The sequence below is a fragment of the Mobula hypostoma genome, assembly GCF_963921235.1.
Source record: "Mobula hypostoma chromosome Y unlocalized genomic scaffold, sMobHyp1.1 SUPER_Y_unloc_1, whole genome shotgun sequence".
In the NCBI taxonomy this organism is placed as follows: Eukaryota; Metazoa; Chordata; class Chondrichthyes; order Myliobatiformes; family Myliobatidae; genus Mobula; species Mobula hypostoma.
The window spans coordinates 657,505-676,359 of NW_026948171.1; the positions used below are offsets into that span (position 1 = coordinate 657,505).

An 18,855-nucleotide genomic window follows, 5' to 3' on the forward strand; every position below is an offset into this window, starting at 1 on the left:
AGCCTCAAGATGCAGACCTGCAAGTTCTGGACCAGTCAGTACCCCTCACCCATCAGGATGAAGATGCAGGGGCCTCAGGTCCCATACCACCAGGTTCAGGAACAGTTATTACCCCTCAACCATCAGGATGGTGGTTCAGGAGGCTCAGGACCCACAACACCTGTTTTAAGAACGGTTATTTCCTCTTAAACATCAGGAAGGAGGGACAGCACCTTCAGGAACAAATGCACTAGGTTCGTGAACAGTTATTACCCCTCAAACATCAGGAAAGATATACAGGATCCTCAGGATCTACATGACCAGGTGCAGGAACAGTTCTTACCACACATCCGTCATGGTGATGGGACAGGAACCTCAGTACCCACACCACCAGGTTTAGGAACAGTTATTAACCAACAACCACCAGGAAGGTGGTACTGGAGCGTCAGGACCCACACCACCAGGTTCAGGAATAGTTATTAACCTTCAACTATCAGAGCAAAGGTACAGGAGCCTCAGGACCCACACCACCAGGTTCAGGGACAGTTACTACCCCTCAAACATCAGGGTGAAGATACAGCAGTCTCAGGACCCACACCACCAGGTTCAGGAAACGTTATTACACCTCAACCATCATGGTGAATGTATAGGAGCTTCAGGACCCACACCACCATGTTCAGGGACAGGTATTACCCCTCAACCATCAGGGTCAAGGTATAGAATCCTTGGGACCCACACAACCAGGTTCAGGAACAGTTATTGCCCCTGAACCATGAGGATGGATGAACAGGAGCCGCAGGACGCACACCACCAGTTTCAGGAACAATTATTAACCTTCAACTATCAGAGTGAAGGTACAGGAGCCTCAGGACCCAGACTACCAGGTTCAGGAACAGTTATTACCCCTTAACCATTAGGGTGAAGACTCAGAGCAAGACGACACAGATCACCAGGTTCAGGAACAGTTATTAACCCACAATCATCAGGAAGGAGGTACAGGAGGCTCAGGACCCAGACCACCAAGTTTAGGAAGAGTTATTACCTCTCAACCATCAGGAAACAGGTACAGGAGCCTCATGACCAACACCGCCAGGTACAGCAATGGTTATTACCTCTCAACCATCAGGGTGAATGTACAGGAGCATCAGAACTCACACCACCAGATTCAGGAACAGTTAATACTCTTTAACCATCCGGATGATGGTACTGGAGCCTCAGGACCGACGACACCAGTTTCAGGAAAAGTCATTACCCACAACCATCAGGAAGGATGTATAGGAGCCCCAGGACCCACACCACTAGATTCAGGAACAGTTATTACACCATAACTAACAAGATGAAGGAACAGGAGCCTCAGATCCCACACCACCAGGTTCAGTAACGGTTATTACCCATCAACAGTCAGGGTGAACGTATAGGAGCCTCATGACCCACACAACCAGGTTTAGGGACAGTTATTACCCCTCAAATATCAGGGTGAGATACAGGTGTCTCAGGACCCACAGCACCAGGTTTAGGAGCAGTTATTAACTTTCAACTATCAGAGTAAAGGTACAGGTGCCTCAGCACCCACACCACCAGGTTCAGTAACAGTTATTACCCATAAACAATCAGGGTGAAAGTATTGGAACCTCAGGACCCACACCACCAGGTTCAGGAACAGTTATTACCCTTCAACCATCAGAGTGAAGGTACAGGAGCCTCGAGCCCCACACCACCAGGTTCAGGAATAGTTATTACATCTTAACCATCAAGAAGGAGGTACAGGAGCCTCAGTACCCACAGCACCAGATTTAGGAGCAGTTCTTACCCCTCAACCATCAGTGTGAAGGTACAGGAGCCTCAGGGAAAATACAACCAGGTTCAGGAGCAGTTCTTACACGTCAGCCATCAGGAAGGATTTACAGGATCCTCAGTACCCACACGACCAGGTACAGGAACCATTTTTACCCCTCAACGATTATGGTGATGGTACAGGAGCCACAGTACCCAAACCACCAGGTTTAGGATCAGTTATTAACCAACAACCATCAGGAAGGAGATATAGGAGCCTCAGGACACACACCACTAGGTTCCGGAATAGTTAATATTTGTCAACTATCAGACTGATGGTAAAGGAGCCTCAGGACCCACAACAACAGCTTCAGGAACAGGTATTATCCCCCAACTATCAGGAAGGATGTACAGCAGTGTCAGGACCAACAACACCAGGTTCAGGATTAGTTATTACACGTTAACCATCAAGAAGGAGGAACAGCAGCCTCAGAACCCACAGCAGCAAGGTCAGGAGCAGTTATTACCCCTCATCCATCATTGTGATGGGAGAGGAGTGTCAGGACCCACACCACCAGGTTTAGGAACAGTTATTAACCAACAACCACCAGGAAGGAGGTACAGGAGCCTCAGGACACACACCACCAGTTTTATGAACAGTTATTTCCCCTTAATTATCACAAAGGAGGGAGAGCACCTTCAGGAACCAATCCACCAGATTTGGGAACAGTTATTACCCCTCAAACATCAGGAAGGATATACAGGATCCTGAGGATTCACAGGACCAGGTGCGGGAACAGTTCTTACCCCTCATCCATCATGGTGATGGGACAGGAGCCTCAGTGCCCACACCACCAGGTTTAGGAACAGTTATTAACCAATAACCACCAGGAAGGAGGTACAGGAGCCTCAGGATGCACACCACTAGGTTCAGGAACAGTTATTACACCATAACTATCAGAGTGAAGGTACAGGAGCCTCAGGTCCAACACCACCAGCTTCAGGAAAAGTTATTACACTTCAACCATCATGAAGGATGTACAGGAGCCACAGGACCCACACCAGCAGGTTCAGGAACCGCTATTATACCTAAGCCATCAGGAAAGTGGTACAGAGGCCTCAGGACACATACCAGCAGGTTCAGGAACAGTTATTATGCCTGAATCATCAGGGTGAATGTACAGGATCTCAGGATCCACACCAACAGGTTCAGGAACAGTTATTAACTTTCAACTATCAGAGTAAAGATACAGGTGTCTCAGGACCCACAACACCAGGTTCAGTAACAGTTATTACCCCTCAAATATCAGGGTGAAGATACAGGATTCTCAGGACTTACACCACCAGGTTCAGGAACAGTTATTAACCATCAACCATCAGAGTAAAGGTACAGGTATCTCAGGACCCACAGCCCCAGGTTCAGGAACAGTTATTACCCCTCAACCATGAGGGTGAAGGTACAGGAGCCTCGAGACGCACACCACCAGGTTCAGGAATAGTTATTACACCTTAACCATCAAGAAGCTGGTACAGGAGCCTCAGTACCCACAGCACCAGGTTCAGGAGCAGATATTACCCCTCAACCATCAGTGTAAAGGTACAGAAACATCAGGAGCCACACCACCAGGTTCAGGAACAGTGATTACACCTCAACCATCAGGAAGGAAGTACAGGATCCTCAGGACCCATACGACCAGGTACAGGAACCGTTTCTACCCCTCAATGATCATGGTGATGGTACAGGAGCCTCAGTACCCAGACCACCAGGTTTAGGATCAGTTATTAACCAACAGTCATCAGGAAGGAGTTATAGGAGCCTCAGGACACACACCACTAGGTTCCAGAATATTAATATTTGTCAACCATCAGGTTGATGGTACAGGAGCCTCAGGACCCACAACACCAGCTTCAGGAGCAGGTATTATCCCACAACCATCAAGAAGGATGTTCAGCAGTCTCTGGACCACAACACCAGGATCAGGATTAGTTATTACAAGTTAACCATCAAGAAGGAGGAACAGGAACCTCAGAAACCACAGCAGCATTGTCAGGAGCAGTTATTACCGCTCATCCATCATAGTGATGGGACAAGAGTCTCAGTACGCACACCACCAGGTTTAGGAACAGTTATTAACCAACAACCACAAAGAAGGAGGTACAGGAGCTTCAGGACCCACACCACCAGGTTCAGGAACAGTTATTAAACTTCAACTATCAGAGTAAAGGTACAGGAGCCTCAGGACCTAGACCACCAGGTTCAGGAACAGTTATTACCCCTTAACCATTAGGGTGAAGACACAAGATCAAGACGACACAGATCACCAGGTTCAGGAACTGTTATTAACCAACAACCATCAGGAAGGAGGTACAGGAATCTCAGAAACCAGAGCACCCCGCTAAGGAACAGTTATTACATCTTAAACTTCAGGAAAGAGGTAGAGGAGCCTCAGGACCAACACCACCTATTACGGGAATGGTTATTAACCTCAACCATCAAGATGGAGGTACAGGAGCTTCAGGACACAGACCATCATGTTTAGGAAGAGTTATTACCTCTCAACCATCAGGAAAGAGGTACAGGAGCCTCGTGACCAACACCACCAGGTATAGGAATGTTTATTACCTCTCTACCGTCAGGGTGAAGGTACTGGAGCATCAAGACTCACACCACCAGAATCAGGAACAGTTAATACTCGTCAACCGTCCGGGTGATTGTACAGGTGCCTCAGGACCCACACCACCAGGTTCAGTAGCAGGTATTATCAAATAACCATCAGGAAGGAAGTACAGGAACCTCAGGACCAACACCATCACATTCAGGAACAGTTATTACCCTTCAACCATCAGGAAGGAGGTATACGAGCCTCACGACTCACACCACCAGCTTCAGGAACTGTTATTACCCCTCAACCATCAGGAAAGAGATACAGGAGCCTCATGACCAAAACCACCAGGTACAGGAATGGTTATTACCTCTCAACGTCAGGGTGAAGTTACAGAGGCATCATGTCTCACACCACCAGGTTCAGGAGCAGTTAATACTCATCAACCATCTGGGTGATGGTAAAGGAGCCTCAGGACCCACGACACCAGTTTCAGGAACAGTTATTATCCCACAACCATCAGGAAGGATGTATAGGAACCCCAGGACCCACATCACCCCGTTCAGGAACAGTTATTAACCCTCAACCATCAGGGTGAATGTGCAGGAGCCTCAGTCCACACACCATCAGTTTCAGGAATAGTTATTACCCCACAACCATCCGGAAGGATGTACAGGAGCCTCAGGACGCACACCATTAGGTTCAGGAACAGTTATTACAGCTTAACTATCAGGGTGAAGGAACAGGAGCCTCAGGTCCAACACCACCAGCTTCAGGAAAAGATATTACACTTCAACCATCATGAAGGATGTACAGGAGCCACAGGACCCACACCACCAGTTTCACCGTTATTATACTGAAGCCATCAGGAAAGTGGTACAGGAGCCTCAGGACACATACCAGCAGGTTTAGAAACAGTTATTGCATCTGAATCATCCGGGTGAATGTACAGGATCTCAGGACCCACACCAACAGGTTCAGGAATAATTATTAACTTACAAACATCAGAGTAAAGTTACAGGTGTCTCAGGACCCAGAACATCAGGTTCAGTAACAGTTATTACCCATCAACCATCAGGGTGAAAGTATAGGAGCCTCAGGAACCACACCACCAGGTTCAGGGACAGTTAATACCCCTCAAATATCAGGGTGAAGATACAGGAGTCTCAGGACCTACACCAGCAGGTTTAGGAACAGTTATTAACCTTCCACTATCAGAGTAAGGGTACAGGTTCCTCAGGACCCACAGCACCAGGTTCAGGAACTGTTATTACCCCTCTACTGTCAGAGTGAAGGTATAGGAGCCTCAGGATACACACCACCATGTTCAGGAACAGTTATTTCCCCACAGCCATCAGGGATAAGATACAGGAGCCTCTGGAGCCACACCACCTGGTTTACGAACCGTTTCTACCCCTCAATGATCATGGTGATGGTACAGGAGCCTCAGTACCCAGACCACCATGTTTAGGATCAGTTATTAACCAACAACCATCAGGAAGGAGGTATAGGAGCCTCAGGACCCAGACCACCCAGGTTAGGAACAGTTATTACCTCTTAACCATCAGGAAAGAGGTACAAGAGCCTCAGGACCAACACCACCTGGTAGAGGAATGGTTATTATCCCTCAACCATCAGGATTAAGGTACAGGAGCCTCAAGACCCAGACCACCATGTTTAGGAAGAGTTATTACCTCTCAACCATCAGGAAAGAGGTACAGGAGCCACATGAACAACAGCACAAGGTACAGGAATGTTTATTACCTCTCAACTGTCAGGGTGAAGGTACAGGAGCATCAGGACTCCCACCACCAGATTCAGGAACAGTTAATACACGTCAACAATCGGGGTGATGGTACAGGAGTCTCAGGATCCACGACACCAGTGTCAGGAACAGTTATTATCCCAAAACAATGAGGAAGGATGTATAGGAGCCCCAGGACCCACAGCATCAGGTTCAGCAACAGTTATTAACACTCAACATTCAGGGTGAAAGTGCAGGAGCCTCAGTACCCACATCACCAGTTTCAGGAACTGTTATTACCCCACAGCCATCCGGAAGGATATAAAGGAGCCTCAGGATGCAAACCAATAGATTCAGGAACAGTTATTACACCAAAACGATCAAGGTGAAGGAACAGGAGCCTCAGGTCCGACACCACCAGCTTCAATAACAGTTATTATACATCAACCATAAGGGTGAAAGTATAGGAGCCTCAGGACTGACACCACCAGGTTGAGGAACAGTTAGTAACTTTCAACTATCAGAGTAAAGCTACAGGTGCCTCAGGGCCCACACAAGCAGGTTCAGTAACAGTTATTAGCCCTCAAATATCAGGGCGATGTTACAGGTGTCTCAGGACCCACACCAGCAGGTTCAGGGACTGTTATTACCCTTCAACCATCAGGGTGAAGGTACAGGAGCCTCAGACCCACACCACCAGGTTCATGGACAGTTATTACCCCTCAAACATCAGGGTGAAGTTATAGGAGCTTCAGGACCCACACCACCATGTTCAGGAGCAGTTATTGCCCCTCAACCATCAGGGTGAACCTACAGGAACCTCGAGACCCACACCACTGGGTTCAGGAATAGTTATTACACCTTAAACATCAAGAAGGAGGTACAGGAGCCTCAGTGCCCATAGCACCAGGATCAGGAACAGTTATTACACCTCAGCCATCAGTGTGAAGCTACAGGAGACTCAGGACCAACACCACCAGGGTCAGTAGCAGGTATTAGCAAATAACCATCAGAGTGAAGATACAGGGGCCTCAGGTCCCATACCACCAGGTTCAGGAACATTTATTACCCCTCAACTATTAGGAAGGAGAAACAGGAGCCTTAGGACCCACACCAACAGGGTTAGGGAAAGTCATTACCCCTCAACCATCAAGGTGAAGGTACAGGAGCCTCAGGACCCACACCACCAGGTTCAGTAGCAGGTATTAACAAAAAACCATCAGGAAGGAGGTACAGGAGCCTCAGGACCAACACTATCACATTCAGGAACAGTTATTACCCTACAACCATCAGGAAGGAGGTATACGAGTCACACAACTCACACCACCAGGTTCAGGAACTGCTATTACCCCTCAACCATCAGGGTGAAGACAAAAGAGCAAGAGGACACTCACCACCAGGTTCAGGAACTGTTATTACACCACAAACGTCAGGAAGGAGGTACAGGAACCTCAGGACCCAGACCACCATGATTAGGAAGAGTTATTAGCTCTCAACCATCAGGAAAAAGGTACAGGAGCCTCATGACCAAAACCACCAGGTACAGGAATGGTTATTATCTGTCAACCGTCAGGATGAAGTTACAGAAGCATCAGGTCTCACACCACCAGGTTCAGTAGCAGTTAATACTCATCAATCATCTGGGTGAAGATATAGGAGCCTCAGGACCCACACCACCATGTTCAGGGACAGTTATTGCCCCTCAACCATTAGGGTGAACCTTCAGAAACCTCGAGACCCACGCCACCAGGTTCGGGAATAGTTATTACACCTTAAACATCAAGAAGGATGTACAGGAGCCTCAGTGCCCAGAGCACCAGGTTCAGGAGCAGTTATTACCCCTCAGCCATCAGTGTGAAGGTACAGGAGACTCAAGACCAACACCACCAGGGTCAGTAGCAGGTATTATCAAATAACCATCAGTGTGAATGTACAGGAACCTCAAGACGCAGACCTCCAAGTTCAGGATCAGTTATTACTCCTCAACCATCAGAGTGAAGATACAGGGGCCTCAGGTCCCATACCACCAGGTTCAGGAACATTTATTACCCCTCAACTATTAGGAAGGAGGAACAGGAGCCTCAGGACCCACACCAACAGGGTTAGGGAAAGTCATTACCCCTCAAACATCAAGGTGAAGGTACAGGAGTCTCAGGAGCCACACCACCAGGTTCAGTAGCAGGTATTAACAAATAACCATCAGGAAGGAGGTACAGGAGCCTCAGGACCAACACCACCACATTCAGGAACAGTTATTACCCTTCAACCATCAGGAAGGAGGTATACGAGCCTCATGACTCACACCACCAGGTTCAGGAACTGCTATTACCCCTCAACCATCAGGGTGAAGACAAAAGAGCAAGAGGACACACACCACCAGGTTCAGGAACTGTGATTACCCCACAAGCATCAGGAAGGAGGTACAGGAGCCTCAGGACCCAGACCACCATGATTAGGAAGAGTTATTACCTCTCAACCATCAGGAAAGAGATACAGGAGCCTCATGAACAAAACCACCAGGTACAGGAATGGTTATTATCTCTCAACCGTCAGGATTAAGTTACAGAAGCATCAGATCTCACACCACCAGGTTCAGGAGTAGTTAATACTCATCAACCATCTGGGTGATGGTAAAGGAGCCTCAGGACCCACGACACCAGTTTCAGGAACAGTTATTATCCCACAACCATCTGGAAGGATGTATAGGAACCCCAGGACCCACATCACCAGGTTCAGGATCAGTTATTAATCTTCAACCATTAGGGTGAAAGTGCAGAAGCCTCAGTCCCCACACCACCAGTTTCAGGAATAGTTATTACCCCACAACCATCCGGAAGGATGTACAGGAGCCTCAGGACGCACACCACTAGATTCAGGAACAGTTATTACACCATATCAGGGCAAAGTTGCAGGTGTCTCGGGACCCACACCAGCAGGTTCAGGGACAGTTATTACCCCTCAACCATCAGGGTGAAGGTACAGGAGCCTCAGGACCCACACCAGCAGGTTCAGGGACAGTTATTACCCCTCAACCATCAGGGTGAAGGTACAGGAGCCTCAGGACCCACACCACCATGTTCAGGGACAGTTATTACTCCTCAAACATCAGGGTGAAGGTATAGGAGCCTCAGGACCCACCATCATGTTCAGCGACAGTTATTGCCCCTGAACCATCAGGGTGAAGCTACAGGAACCTCGAGACCCACACCACCAGGTTCAGGAATAGTTATTACACCTTAACCATCAAGAAGGAGGTACAGGAGCCTCGGTGGACTTAGCACCAGGTTCAGGAGCAGTTATTACCCCTCAGCCATCAGTGCGAAGGTACAGGAGACTCAGGACCAACACCAGCAGGGTCAGTAGCAGGTATTATCAAATAACCATCAGTGTGAATGTACAGGAACCTCAAGACGCAGACCTCCAAGTTCAGGATCAGTTATTACTCCTCAACCATCAGAGTGAAGATACAGGGGCCTCAGGCCCCATACCACCAGGCTCAGGAACATTTATTACCCCTCAACTATTAGGAAGGGGGAACATGAGCCTCACGACCCACACCACCAGGGTTAGGGAAAGTCATTACCCCTCAACCATCAAGGTGAAGGTACAGGAGCCTCAACACCCACACCATCACATTCAGGAACAGATATTACCCTTCAACCATCAGAAAGGAGGTATACGAGCCTCACGACTCACACCACCAGGTTCAGGAACTGCTATTACCCCTCAACCATCAGGGTGAAGACAAAAGAGCAAGAGGACACTCACCACCAGGTTCAGGAGCTGTTATTACCCCACAACCGTCAAGAAGGAGGTACAGGAGCCTCAGGACCCAGACCACCATGATTAGGAAGAGTTATTACCTCTCAACCATCAGGAAAGAGGTACAGGAGCCTCATGACCTAAACCACCAGGTATAGGAATTATTACCTCTCAACCATCAGGATGAATGTACAGGATCATCAGGTCGCACACCAGCAGGTTCAGGAAGAGTTAATAATCATCAACCGTCCGGGTGATGGTACAGGAGCCTCAGGAAGCACAACACCAGGTTCAGGAACAGTTATTAACCGTCAACCATCAGAGTGAATGTGCAGGAGCCTCAGTCCTCACACCACCATGTTCAGGAATAGTTATTACCCAACAACCATCCGGAAGGATGTATAGGAGCCCCAGGACCCACAGCATCAGGTTCAGCAACCGTTATTAACACTCAACATTCAGGGTGAAAGTGCAGGAGCCTCAGTCCCCACACCACCAGTTTCAGGAAAAATTATTACCCCACAGCCATACGGAAGGATGTACAGGAGCCTCAGGACGCACACCACTAGGTTCAGGAACAGTTATTACACCATAACTATCAAGGTGAAGGAACAGGAGCCTCAGGTCCCACACCACCAGGTTCAAAAACAGTTATTATCCATCAACCATAAGGGTGAAAGTATAGGAGCCTCAGGACCCACACCACCAGGTTCAGGGAGAGTGATTAGCCCTCAAATATCAGTGTGAAGATACAGGCGTCTCAGGACCCACACCACCAAGTTGAGGAACAGTTAGTAACTTTCAACTATCAGAGTAAAGCTACAGGTGCCACAGGGCCCACACAACCAGGTTCAGTAACAGTTATTACACATCAAATATCAGGGCAAAGTTACAAGTGTCTCGGGACCCACACCAGCAGGTTCAGGGACAGTTATTACCCCTCAACCATCAGGGTGAAGGTACAGGAGCCTCAGGACCCACACCACCAGGTTCAGGGATAGTTATTAACACTTAAACATCAGGGTGAAGCTATAGGAGCTTCAGCACCCACACCACCATGTTCAGGGACAGTTATTGCCCCTGAACCATCAGGGTGAAGCTACAGGAACCTCGAGACCCACACCACCAGGGTTAGGGAAAGTCATTACCCCTCAACCATCAAGGTGAAGGTACAGGAGCCTCAACACCCACACCACCTGGTTCAGTAGCAGGTATTACCAAATAATCATCAGGAAGGAGGTACAGGAGCCTCAGGACCAACACCATCACATTCAGGAACAGTTATTACACTTCAACCATCAGGAAGGAGGTATACCAGCCTCACGACTCACACCACCAGGTTCAGGAACTGCTATTACACCTCAACCATCAGGGTGAAGACAAAAGAGCAAGAGGACACTCACCACCAGGTTCAGGAACTGTTATTACCCCACAAGCGTCAGGAAGGAGGTACAGGAGCCTCAGGACCCAGACCACCATGATTAGGAAGAGTTATTACCTCTCAACCATCAGGAAAGAGATACAGGAGCCTCATAACCAAAACCACCAGGTACAGGAATTGTTATAACCTCTCAACCGTCAGATGAAGTTACAGAAACAACAGGTCTCACACCACCAGGTTCAGGAGCAGTTAATACTCATCAACCGTCTGGGTGATGGTAAAGGAGCCTCAGGACCCACAACACCAGTTTCAGGAACAGTTATTATCCCACAACCAACTGGAAGGATGTATAGGAACCCCAGGACCTACATCACCAGGTTCAGGAACAGTTATTAACACTCAACCATTAGGGTGAATGTGCAGGAGCCTCAGTGCCCACACCACCAGTTTCAGGAATAGTTATTAACCCACAACCATCCGGAAGGATGTACAGGAGCCTCGGGATGCACACCACTCGTTTCAGGAACAGTTATTACAGCCTAACTATCAGGGTGAAGGAACAGGAGCCTCAGGTCCCACACCACCAGGTTCAAGAACAGTTATTATCCATCAACCATAAGGGTGAAAGTATAGGAGCCTCAGGACCCACACCACCAGTTTCTGGAACCGTTATTATACCGAAGCCATCAAGAAGGTGGTACAGGAGCCGCAGGACACATACCAGCAGGTCCAGGAACAGTTATTATACCGAAGCCATCAGAAAAGTGGTACAGGAGCCTCAGCACACATACCAGCATGTTCAGAAACAGTTATTGCTTCTGAATCATCAGTTTGAATGTACAGGATCTCAGGACCCATACCAACAGGTTCAGGAAGAGTTATTAAATTTCAACTATCAGAATAAAGTTACAGGTCTCTCAGGACCCACAACACCAGGTTCAGTAACAGTTATTACCCATCAACCATCAGGGTGAAAGTATAGGAGCCTCAGGAACCACACCACCAGGTTCAGGGACAGATATTAGCCCTCAAATATCAGGGTGAAGATACAGGAGTCTCAGGACCTACACCAGCAGGTTCAGGAACAGTTATTAACCTTCAACTATCAGAGTAAAAGTACAGGTACCTCAGGACCCACAGCACTAGGTTCAGGAACTGTTATTACCCCTCAACCATCAGAGTAAAGGTATAGGAGCCTCAGGATACACACCACCATGTTCAGGAACAGTTATTTCCCCACAGCCATCAGGGAGATACAGGAGCCTCAGGACGCACACCACTAGGTTCAGGAATAGTTATTACACCATAACTATCAAGGTGAAGGAAAGGGAGCCTCAGGTCCCACACCAGCAGGTTCAAAAACAGTTATTATCCATCAACCATAATGGTGAAAGTATAGGAGCATCAGGACCCACACCACCAGGTTCAGGGAGAGTTATTAGCCCTCAAATATCAGTGTGAAGATACAGGCGTCTCAGGACCCACACCACCAAGTTGAGGAACAGTTAGTAACTTTCAACTATCAGAGTAAAGCTACAGGTGCCACAGGGCCCACACAACCAGGTTCAGTAACAGTTATTACCCATCAAATATCAGGGCAAAGTTACAGGTGTCTCGGGACCCACACCAGCAGGTTCAGGAACTGCTATTACCCCTCAACCATCAGGGTGAAGACAAAAGAGCAAGAGGACACTCACCACCAGGTTCAGGAACTGTTATTACCCCGCAACTGTCAAGAAGGAGGTACAGGAGCCTCAGGACCCAGACCACCATGATTAGGAAGAGTTATTACCTCTCAACCATCAGGAAAGAGGTACAGGAGCCTCATGACCTAAACAACCAAGTATAGGAATTGTTATTACCTCTCAACCATCAGGATGAAGGTACAGGATCATCAGGTCGCACACCAGCAGGTTCAGGAAGAGTTAATACTCATCAACCGTCCGGGTGATGATACAGGAGCCTCAGGAAGCACAACACCAGGTTCAGGAACAGTTATTAACCGTCAACCATCAGAGTGAATGTGCAGGAGCCTCAGTCCTCACACCACCATGTTCAGGAATAGTTATTACCCAACAACCATCCGGAAGGATGTATAGGAGCCCCAGGACCCACAGCATCAGGTTCAGCAACCGTTATTAACACTCAACATTCAGGGTGAAAGTGCAGGAGCCTCAGTCCCCACACCACCAGTTTCAGGAAAAATTATTACCCCACAGCCATACGGAAGGATGTACAGGAGCCTCAGGACGCACACCACTAGGTTCAGGAACAGTTATTACACCATAACTATCAAGGTGAAGGAACAGGAGCCTCTGGTCCCACACCACCAGGTTCAAAAACAGTTATTATCCATCAACCATAAGGGTGAAAGTATAGGAGCCTCAGGACCCACACCACCAGGTTCAGGGAGAGTTATTAGCCCTCAAATATCAGTGTGAAGATACAGGCGTCTCAGGACCCACACCACCAAGTTGAGGAACAGTTAGTAACTTTCAACTATCAGAGTAAAGCTACAGGTGCCACAAGGCGCACACAACCAGGTTCAGTAACAGTTATTACACATCAAATATCAGGGCAAAGTTACAAGTGTCTCGGGACCCACACCAGCAGGTTCAGGGACAGTTATTACCCCTCAACCATCAGGGTGAAGGTACAGGAGCCTCAGGACCCACACCACCAGGTTCAGGGACAGTTATTAACACTTAAACATCAGGGTGAAGCTATAGGAGCCTCAGCACCCACACCAACATGTTCAGGGACAGTTATTGCCCCTGAACCATCAGGGTGAAGCTACAGGAATCTCGAGACCCACACCACCAGGTTCAGGAATAGTTATTACACCTTAACCATCAAGAAGGAGGTACAGGAGCCTCGGTGGCCTTAGCACCAGGTTCAGGAGCAGTTATTACCCCTCAGCCATCAGTGCTAAGGTACAGGAGACTCAGGACCAACACCAGCAGGGTCAGTAGCAGGTATTATCAAATAACCATCAGTGTGAATGTACAGGAACCTCAAGACGCAGACCTCCAAGTTCAGGATCAGTTATTACTGCTCAACCATCAGAGTGAAGATAGAGGGGCCTCAGGTCCAATACCACCAGGTTCAGGAACATTTGTTACACCTCAACTATTAGGAAGAAGGAACAGGAGCCTCAGGACCCACACCACCAGGGTTAGGGAAAGTCATTACCCCTCAACCATCAAGGTGAAGGTACAGGAGACTCAACACCCACACCACCTGGTTCAGTAGCAGGTATTACCAAATAACCATCAGGAAGGAGGTACAGGAGCCTCAGGAACAACACCATCACATTCAGGAACAGTTATTACCCTTCAACCATCAGGAAGGAGGTCTACGAGCCTCACGACTCACACCACCAGGTTCAGGAACTGCTATTACCCCTCAACCATCAGGGTGAAGTCAAAAGAGCAAGAGGACACTCACCACCAGGTTCAGGAACTATTATTACCCCGCAAGCGTCAGGAAGGAGGTACAGGAGCCTCAGGACCCAGACCACCATGATTAGAAAGAGTTATTACCTCTCAACCATCAGGAAAGAGATACAGGAGCCTCATGACCTAAACCACCAGGTATAGCAATGGTTATTACCTCTCAACCATCAGGATGAAGGTACAGGATCATCAGGTCGCACACCAGCAGGTTCAGGAAGGGTTAATACTCATCAACCGTCCGGGTGATGGTACAAGAGCCTCAGGAAGCACAACACCAGGCTCAGGAACAGTTATTAAACGTCAACCATCAGAGTGAATGTGCAGGAGTCTCAGTCCTCACACCACCATGTTCAGGAAAAGTTATTACACCACAACCATCCGGAAGGATGTATAGGAGCTCCAGGACCCACAGCATCAGGTTCAGCAACCGTTATTAACACTCAACATTCAGGGTGAAAGTGCAGGAGCCTCAGTCCCCACACCACCAGTTTCAGGATAAGTTATTACCCCACAGCTATCCGGAAGGATGTACAGGAGCCTCAGGACGCACACCACTAGATTCAGGAACAGTTATTACACCATAACTATCAAGGTGAAGGAACAGGAGCCTCAGGTCCCACACCACCAGGTTCAAAAACAGTTATTATCCATCAACCATAAGGGTGAAAGTATAGGAGCCTCAGGACCCACACCACCAGGTTCAGGGAGAGTTATTACCCTCAAATATAAGTGTGAAGATACAGGCGTCTCAGGACCCACACCACCAGGTTCAGGGACAGTTATTGCCCCTCAACCATCAGGGTGAAGCTAGAGGATCCTCGAGACCAGACCACCAGGTTCAAGAATAGTTATTACACCTTAACCATCAAGAAGGAGGTACAGGAGACTCGGTGGCCTTAGCACCAGGTTCAGGAGCAGTTATTACCCCTCAGCCATCAGTGCGAAGGTACAGGAGACTCAGGTCCAACACCAGCAGAGTCAGTAGCAGGTATTATCAAATAACCATCAGTGTGAATGTACAGGAACCTCAAGACGCAGACCTCCATGTTCAGGATCAGTTATTACTCCTCAACCATCAGAGTGAAGATACAGGGGCCTCAGGTCCCATACCACCAGGCTCAGGAACATTTATTACCCCTCAACTATTAGGAAGGAGATACAGGAGCCTCAGGACCCACACCACCAGGGTTAGGGAAAGTCATTACCCCTCATCCATCAAGGTGAAGGTACAGGAGCCTCAACACCCACACCACCAGGTTCCGTAGCAGGCATTAACAAATAACCATCAGTATGGAGGTACAGGAGCCTCAGGACCAACACCATCACATTCCGGAACAGTTATTACACTTCAACCATCAGGAAGGAGGTATACCAGCCTCACGACTCACACCACCAGGTTCAGGAACTGCTATTACACCTCAACCATCAGGGTGAAGACAAAAGAGCAAGAGGACACTCACCACCAGGTTCAGGAACTGTTATTACCCCACAAGCGTCAGGAAGGAGGTACAGGAGCCTCAGGACCCAGACCACCATGATTAGAAAGAGTTATTACCTCTCAACCATCAGGAAAGAGATACAGGAGCCTCATGACCAAAATCACCAGGTACAGGAATGGTTATTACCTCTCAACCGTCAGGATGAAGTTACAGAAACAACAGGTCTCACACCACCAGATTCAGGAGAAGTTAATACTCATCAACCGTCTGGGTGATGGTAAAGGAGCCTCAGGACCCACAACACCAGTTTCAGGAACAGTTATTATCCCACAACCAACTGGAAGGATGTATAGGAACCCCAGGACCTACATCACCAGGTTCAGGAACAGTTATTAACACTCAACCATTAGGGTGAATGTGTAGGAGCCTCAGTGCCCACACCACCAGTTTCAGGAATAGTTATTACCCCACAACCATCCGGAAGGATGTACAGGAGCCTCAGGATGCACACCACTCGTTTCAGGAACAGTTATTACAGCTTAACTATCAGGGTGAAGGAACAGAAGCCGCAGGTCCAACTCCACCAGCTTCTGGAAAAGATATTACACTTCAACCATCATGAAGAATGTACAGGAGCCGCAGGAACCACACCAGCAGTTTCTGGAACCGTTATTATACCGAAGCCATCAAGAAGGTGGTACAGGAGCTGCAGGACACATACCAGCAGGTCAGGAACAGTTATTATACCGAAGCCATCAGAAAAGTGGTACAGGAGCCTCAGGACGCACACCACTAGGTTCAGGAACAGTTATTACCCCTCAACGATCAGGGTGACGGTACAGGAGACTCAGGACCCACACCACCAGGTTCAGGAACAGTTATTACCCCTGAAACATCAGGGTGAAGGTATAGGAGCCTCAGGACCCACACCACCATGTTCAGGGACAGTTATTGCCCCTCAACCATCAGGGTGAAGCTACAGGAACCTCGAGACCCACACCACCAGGTTCAGGAATAGTTATTACACCTTAACCATCAAGAAGGAGGTACAGGAGCCTCGGTGGCCTTAGCACCAGGTTCAGGAGCAGATATTACCCCTCAGCCATCAGTGCGAAGGTACAGGAGCCTCCGGACCAACACCAGCAGGGTCAGTAGCAGGTATTATCAAATAACCATCAGTGTGAATGTACAGGAACCTCAAGATGCAGACCTCCAAGTTCAGGATCAGTTATTACTCCTCACCATCAGAGTGAAGATACAGGGGCCTCAGGTCCCATACCACCAGGCTCAGGAACATTTATTACCCCTCAACTATTAGGAAGGAGGAACAGGAGCCTTAGGACCCACACCACCAGAGTTAGGGAAAGTCATTACCCCTCAACCATCAAGGTGAAGGTACAGGAGACTCAACACCCACACCACCAGGTTCAGTAGCAGGTATTACCAAATAACCATCAGGAAGGAGGTACAGGAGCCTCAGGACCAACACCATCACATTCAGGAACAGATATTACACTTCAACCATCAGAAAGGAGGTATACGAGCCTCACGACTCACACCACCAGGTTCAGGAACTGCTATTACCCCTCAACCATCAGGGTGAAGACAAAAGAGCAAGAGGACACTCACCACCAGGTTCAGGAACTGTTATTACCCCGCAACCGTCAAGAAGGAGGTACAGGAGCCTCAGGACCCAGACCACCATGATTAGGAAGAGTTATTACCTCTCAACCATCAGGAAAGAGGTACAGGAGCCTCATGACCTAAACCACCAGGTATAGGAATTGTTATTACCTCTCAACCATCAGGATGAAGGTACAGGATCATCAGGTCGCACACCAGCAGGTTCAGGAAGAGTTAATACTCATCAACCGTCCGGGCGATGGTACAGGAGCCTCAGGAAGCACAACACCAGGTTCAGGTACAGTTATTAACCGTCAACCATCAGAGTGAATGTGCAGGAGCCTCAGTCCTCACACCACCAGGTTCAGAAATAGTTATTACCCAACAACCATCCGGAAGGATGTATAGGAGCCCCAGGACCCACAGCATCAGGTTCAGCAACCGTTATTAACACTCAACATTCAGGGTGAAAGTGCAGGAGCCTCAGTCCCCACACCACCAGTTTCAGGATAAGTTATTACCCCACAGCTATCCGGAAGGATGTACAGGAGCCTCAGGACACACACCACTAGATTCAGGAACAGTTATTACACCATAACTATCAAGGTGAAGGAACAGGAGCCTCAGGTCCCACACCACCAGGTTCAAGAACAGTTATTATCCATCAACCATAAGGGTGAAAGTATAGGAGCCTCAGGACCCACACCACCAGGTTCAGGGAGAGTTAATACCCCTCAAATATAAGTGTGAAGATACAGGCGTCTCAGGACCCACACCACCAAGTTGAGGAACAGTTAGTAACTTTCAATTATCAGAGTAAAGCTACAGGTGCCACAGGGCCCACACAACCAGTTTCAGTAACAGTTATTACCCATCAAATATCAGGGCAAAGTTACAGGCGTCTCGGGACCCACATCAGCAGGTTCAGGGACAGTTATTACCCCTCAACCATCAGGGTGAAGGTACAGGAGCCTCAGGACCCACACCACCAGGTTCAGGGACAGTTATTGCCCCTCAACCATCAGGGTGAAGCTACAGGAACCTCGAGACCCACACCACCAGGTTCAGGAATAGTTATTACACCTTAACCATCAAG

The 18,855-nt window shown here is 48.4% G+C and overlaps 2 pseudogenes; both read left to right on the forward strand.

The window, feature by feature from the left end:
- The first annotated feature begins 1,555 nt into the window (after nucleotides 1–1,555).
- LOC134341421 (uncharacterized) lies at nucleotides 1,556–2,742 on the forward strand (annotated as a pseudogene).
- A 13,860-nt stretch (nucleotides 2,743–16,602) lies between these two features.
- Nucleotides 16,603–18,357, forward strand: LOC134341429 (uncharacterized; annotated as a pseudogene).
- The last annotated feature ends 498 nt before the right edge of the window (nucleotides 18,358–18,855 follow it).